We start from the raw sequence: 6,794 nt of genomic DNA, 5'->3' as shown, positions 1-6,794 counted from the left end.
GAGGATGATGCACCCCCAACTCCACTGGGACAGAAGCTCCTGTGTTCGGGACCGTCCCAGACCTTGCATGATGTAGCTCTCCATCTGGCTGCTCATCTGTATCCTTTATTATACCCTTTAATAAACTAGTGAATATGAATAAGTGTTTCCCTGAGTTCTGTGAGCCACTCTGGCAAATTAATCAAACTTGGGGAAGGGTACGTGGGGGCCTCTGATTTGTAGCTAAGTTGGACAGAGTTGGGGTAGGAACCTCCTACTTCTGATGGGCATTTTGAGTGGGGGGCAGTCTGGTGGGACTGAGCCCTTAACCTGTGGGATGTGACATTATTTCCATGTAAATAGTGTCAGAACTGAGTTAAATTGTAAGACAGCCAGCAGGTGTTGAATTGCTCAGTATGGGGAAAACCCATACATCTGATGTCAGAAGTGTTTTGAGTGATGTAATGGTGTGAGAATAGGGGAGAAACACTGAAGGAAAAACTGAGGTTTTTTTTTTTTTTTCAATTCAGACTATGAGGAAATCAAGAGACACCGAGGATAGGAATGTAAGCACTAATAGGTGTGTGTCTCTGGAGAAGATAAAAGAGTCAATAGAAGGAAGAAAATATTGAAAGAAACAGTGACAACTTTTTCCACGATTAAAGGAACAAATTAGCCTTCAGACAGAAAGGGTTAAGAGAGTGCTGAACAAGATAGAGAAGGATCTCATACATAGATGCATTAAGGAGAAATCTAAGAGCACCAGAAACAGAGAGAAAACTTCCATAGAGAAAAAGCAGGTCACCTACAAATAAGGAGAATCTGAGTGACAATGGGATGACAATCAAATTATATCTAGAAACTGTTGAATTTTATATACAGCTAAATATTTATTTAACTGTGGAGGTAAAATAAAGATATCCTCAGGCTAAAGATGTATGCAGAATATATTCCAGCAATATAAAAAGAAAGTGAATCTTTCTTATATAAGAAAAATGAGATTGAAAATGAATTTATTAAATTTTACTGTTACTTGAATGAAGGATGAATATAAATTAAATATGGAACTAAAATCCAGATAATGTCAACATGATGGCAGTCAGGAGACACAAGAGGTGGGAAGAGACCAAAAGAATAGCCAAAATGTCTTACATGTCTGAAAAATAAAAACATACAACCAAATAGCCTTTGGACTGAAGAGAAAATATTAAGGAAAATTATGAATTACTTAGAACTGGATGTCAAGGAAAGCTCTGCCTGTCAAAATTTATGTACTACAAATAAAGCAGTGCCAAGAGGACAATTTATAGCTTTAAACACATCCATCAGAAAACAAGAAAGATTGAAAACAAATGAGCTATGTATTCAAATCTGGAGGGGGAAAAAAAAACCAGTAGAGAAAACCCAAATAAACAAGAAGGAAATAATAAAGATTAGAGCAGAAATCAATGAAATTAAGAATACCAATAGTAGCAAATACAATACAAATGACTAAAAAAAACCCCAAAATTTCTTTGAAAAGACTCATAAAATAAACATTTTCAAAAAGACTAATAAAACATCAAGAAACAAAAGAGAAGTTTTTCAGATAAACACAGTACAGAATTAGGCAGGCAATAGAACTCAGATTTTAAAATATAAAATTTTAGAACATCTATATACGTATATACAACAATATACATTTGAAAGCCTTGATGAAATACACATATCTCTGGAAAATATATAATGCTGAAATTGGCACAAGATAAACATAATACTTGAAGACTAATAGCAAAATGACAAATTGAAGTAGTAATTAGAAAAACCTCTCTGTTAGATTTTACAAAAGTCCCATGGTGTTTTATAAGTATTTTTAGGTAAATTCTATTAAAATTTCAAGGAATAAATAATTAGTATCCAACACAAATTGTTCCAAAAATAAAAAATAGGCAAATCTCTCTAGATTATTTTATGAACTTGATGTAACTTAGTATAAAGTTGACACCAAAAAAGAAAAGAACATTATAAGGAAAGGAAACTTTAGGGAGTTCCCTGGTGGTCTAGTGGTTAGGATTTGGCACTGTCAGTGCTGTGGCCCAGGTTCAATCCCTGGTCAGGGAACTGAGATCCTCAAAGTTGGGTAACTCCTGCAAGCCGAGTGGTGCAGCCAAAAAATAAAAAAGAAAAGAAAAAAGAAAAAAAAGAAAAGGAAACTTTAGTCCACTTTTATTTAAGAACATAGGTATAAAAGAAACTTAAATAAAATATCAATGGACTCTAATACTGTGTTAAAAAATCAATGCATCTTATTCAAATAATGGAATACTAAATAATATTTTAAAAAACTAACTGTTGCTCTACACAACAATCCACATTGTTTAGTGAAAAGCCAGACACATAAGACTCTCAACTATTTGATAGTCTGAGAATATCCATTTCTGAGAATTTCAAGACAGGCAAAATGAATGTATAGAGAGAGGGTTCAGAAGGGTCATTACCTTGGGAGTGAGTGGCTGGCCATATAGACTGGTTGAGGGAATGAGTCAACTGCAGCACTGAAAATATTCACTATTTTGGTCTGAGTGGTATTTAAATGGATGTATACATATGTACAAATTTATTAAGCTATACATTTAAGATTACTATACTTTACTGAATGTAAGTTATACTGCGATGAATTAAAAAAGTACTTCAAATGGGAAAATTTTATCCCAGTAATGGAAAAATAGTTCAATATTAGAAAGTCTATCAATATAATTTATCACTTTAAAGCAGGGGTTGGCAAACTTTCTTGTAAAGGGTGAGACAATACATATTTTAGGCTTTATGGGCTAGACAGTATCTATCTCAATTACTTAACTCTGCTACTGTGGTGTGAAAGCAGCTATAGACAATATGTAAATTAATGGACATGGCTGTGTTCCACTTAAACTTTATTTCATCAATAAGTAATTTAAAAAAAACTCTTAGGAGGGACTTCCCTGGTGGTGCGGTGGTTAAGAATCTGCCTGCCCGTGCAGGAGACATGGGCTCGATCCCTGGTCTGGGAAGATCCCACATGCTGCGGGGCAATTAAGCCCCTGTGCCACAACTACTGAGCCCACGCACCACAACTACTGAAGCCTGCGCACCTAGAGCCCGTGCTCCACAACAAGAGAAGCCACCACAATGCGAAGCCCTTGCACCACAACGAAGAGTAGCCCCTGCTTGCCGCAACTAGAGAAAGCCCATGTTCAGCAGTGAAGACCCAGAGCAGCCAAAAATAAATAAATAAATGAAGAAAAAAAAACCTCTTAGGAAAATAGGAACTTTTCTAACTTGATAAAGACTAGACAACCAAAGCCTTTGGCAAACATCATACTTAAAGAAGAAACTTTTGATGTATTCCTATTAATGTCCACTATTGACATCATACTGTTCAACAGAATACTGAAGGTCTTGACCAATGCAATAAGAGAGGAAAAAGAAATAGAACAATATAAGTATTGGAAATAAAGAGATAAATAGTTACTATTAGCAGATAATATGATAATTTAATGAGAAAACTCAAAGGAGTCAACAATCTTTTAGAACTAATAGGAGAGTTTAGCAAAATTGCTGGTTTCTAGATCAACATAGACATTTGAATATAGGAAGCATTAATACCATTGAAAATATCTAGGGTACAAATCCAGGTTTCAAGGGCAGAAGTTTATGCAATTTGAGGAGCCCTCTTTAAGAAAAATTTTTAAAAAGTACAGATCCAAAATTAGGTATAAAATAAATGTTTATTTAGAATAAGCAATCACAACTAATTACAATTAAAAAAAACTGAACAGCACAATGAATGTCACAAACAGAAAAGCAACACGCTATTTTAAAAATTAATTAACCACCTGACTTACCTATAGCTCTCCATCTTTATATCCAGATGTCTGGTGAGTCAGGACAGTGGGTGGAAGGAATTCCATGAATTCTTGGAAGCCACTCTGACACCAGGATGCCTACCAATGACTAAACCATACACGGAAGTGATTGTGACCACATGGATACATCCCATAAATCCCAAATTAGATGTATCCCCAGCTCAAATTCCCTTTAGCTGGACCCCCAAAGTACCTGTGATCACTCCAATACTGCCCAACTGTAAGGGAGGTGCAGTGGAGGGGAGGCTGGAATGGAAAGAGACAGTAGACTTTACCATTTATGGCAAAAATATTCTATTTTTGCAATTTTACAATAACATGTTCACATTTCTAGGCCCTTCCCAGGATCCTGGAGAAGACAGCGGACCAGTCTGGATAAAAGCATTGAAAACCACAAAGGCCTTAGGGATTAACAACAAAGGCACAAGACCACAAAGGGGAAAAAAATATTAAACTTTAACAAAACCATTAAATGAAAGACCTAAATAAAAAGAAATACTATATCCATGTTTGGAAGGACTTAATCTTGGGAAGATGTCTATTAGCCCAAAATTAATTTCCACATTCAATTAAATTCCAGCAGGAATTTTGGAGAATTAAACTAATTGATTATAAAATTTATATAGAAGAATTGAGCCCCACAAATAATCCAATTAGAAAAGAAGCAACAAAGAGGCAACATTTGTTCTGCTGACAATCAAACTGATTACAATAAAAGCATAATAATAAAAACAGTGTGTTATTACATAGGAACAGACAAATAAGCCAAAGGAATAGAGTAAGGGACCAGGAACAGACCTAGACATACATAAACAAACATATAGACAAAAACAAGTCTAAATAAACAAAACTACTGGGAACCCAGCATGTGATAGAGGTAGCATCACAAATTAGTAAGAATGATGAATTACTTAGACAGGAGTATTGGGAAAAGGTGGCTCCGTTTCTGGAAATAAATTAAGTTAGATACCTACTCAATACCATATTAAAAAAAATTCCAAATGGAGAAAGACCTAAATCTAAAAAGTAAAATTATAAACACAGATAGATGAAAATGTGTTAAAAAAATAACTATGAACTTCAAAGTCAGCATTTCTTTGAAAAGATTTTTTGAAAACCCCATAAGGTACAAAATAAATGGATTTGATCACACCAACATGAGATTTCTGTTTTTTAAAAAACAGTATAAACAAAGTTAACAGAGGAAACAGAGTGGGAGTAGGTATTTTTAGAGTTGAAAACTGACAAAGGTTTAGTATGCAGCTTATACAAATAACTACAAACCCATAAGAAAAATACAAGGATCTAAAAGAAAAAACGGAAAGAGGCTATAAATAGGCCATTCACATAAGTGGCCCTTTGAAGAGCTAATAACTATAGAAGAGTAGCTTAATCTTTGAACACAAAGTAAGGTACCATTTTACCTTTTTCAATTGGCAAAAATGAGAAAATTGGAATCATATCAAGTACTAGTGAGGAGGTGGGAAAGAGAAGCGCCCAGTCCCCGTTAGTGGGAAGAGTGAGTCGTGCTGCGGAGAAATCTGGCTGACCTTAGCAGTGAGGGTCTACACATCCTCACTACACTCACTGTTGGGTGTACAACTTCAGAGTCTTGCCCCTGTGAGACAGGCGCAAGGAAGTGCCAGTCATGATGAGCCTGCCTGGTGTCCTTCACTGGGGATGGGTACATAAAACGTGGCGTTGGCATATGATGGGATGCCACACAGCAGTCAGAAGTAATGACCTGCATCTAAGTTCAGCAACTTGGGAAGATCTCACGGGCAACCCAAAGGGAAGAAATGGAACAGACAGAAGAAGCAATGGCCTGAAACCATTTATGTAGATTTCAAAATACAGACAAGATTATGTTTTTAAAGGGTGCCCATACATCTAAATAGACAAAGCCCCTAACGTTAGAATGGAAGGACATTTTAACTCCTCGGGTTTGACACAGGAGACATTGTAATGCAGCTACACAAAAATGTAGCAGGTCTGTTGCTTATTACCCAGGAATGTCTGCTGTGGAGACCCTAGCCTCTTACCTCGCCCCTGGGGTGGGGTTTGAGGAAGGCATGAACAGTCTGCTTTGCACGTGACTTGGCAGTAAGAGCAAGCTAAGTTTAATGGCTGCTTCAAAGGCCACATCAGGTGTCTTCATGTCATGACGGATTCATCAAGATGTCACTTACCCTCCCAGAAATAAGTTAAAACGCCCTGTTCCAGTAAGCCCTCTGGGCCATGCGGGGGCTAATCTTATCTTCCGGGAGAGTCATTTGCCCTGTGAATCTCTGTGCTGCTGAAGTGAGTCATTTTTAAATGGGAACATCGGTCTTTCCTGGGGGGCTACATTTGGGACTAAGGCTCACGGTCTGGGGTCCCAGGTCTCATTAGCCTCCTCCTGGCCTCACCTTGGGGATACTGCTGCCTCTCTGTTTGCATTTAAAAGCAAAAGAGGAAAAAGAAGTAAAACGAATAAGACCAGAAACAAACAAACAAAACCAACTAAAGGATTACTTAATAAAACAGTAGAGATCAAAACAGCAAAAACAGACAGCTCTGGTAAAAAGACAGAAAGCTACTGACTGGCACCATAAAAGGCCAAGTGAGGTCTTTTGTCTAAATTAAACATAACTGTGCCATAAAGCAAGGAGCCTAAAGTTCGGTGAGTGAGGCTTCCAGAGGCTGCAGCCCAGAGTCAGGCACAGGAAGCTCTCCCTCCCTCTCCCTTAGGCTCTGGTCCCCCGAGACAGGTACTCAGATGCCCCATCTGTTGGGGCAGAAATGATGAAGAGTCTCTCCCATCCGAGGTCTACAGTTCCAGGCTGGGAGGACAGTTCTGGCCTCTGCCTATTCTGTCCTCCTGGCCTTTGCCCAGGTGGTCCCTGCTGCCTCCCTCCCCTCTGCCTTCCTCCTGACTCTGCTGGGCCAGCA

General features: G+C 37.7%; 1 non-coding gene across 1 annotated transcript; it reads left to right on the top strand.

Annotated features, from left to right (window-relative positions):
- Positions 1-2,007: 2,007 nt before the first annotated feature.
- On the top strand, positions 2,008-2,079 carry TRNAD-GUC (transfer RNA aspartic acid (anticodon GUC)). The gene has a single exon. It is a non-coding gene; the product is annotated as a tRNA-Asp (tRNA).
- Positions 2,080-6,794: the final 4,715 nt, after the last annotated feature.

This window comes from Phocoena phocoena, chromosome 8 (genome assembly GCF_963924675.1).
Source record: "Phocoena phocoena chromosome 8, mPhoPho1.1, whole genome shotgun sequence".
Classification (NCBI taxonomy): Eukaryota; Metazoa; Chordata; class Mammalia; order Artiodactyla; family Phocoenidae; genus Phocoena; species Phocoena phocoena.
This window is presented reverse-complemented; position numbering and strand designations above follow the sequence as displayed.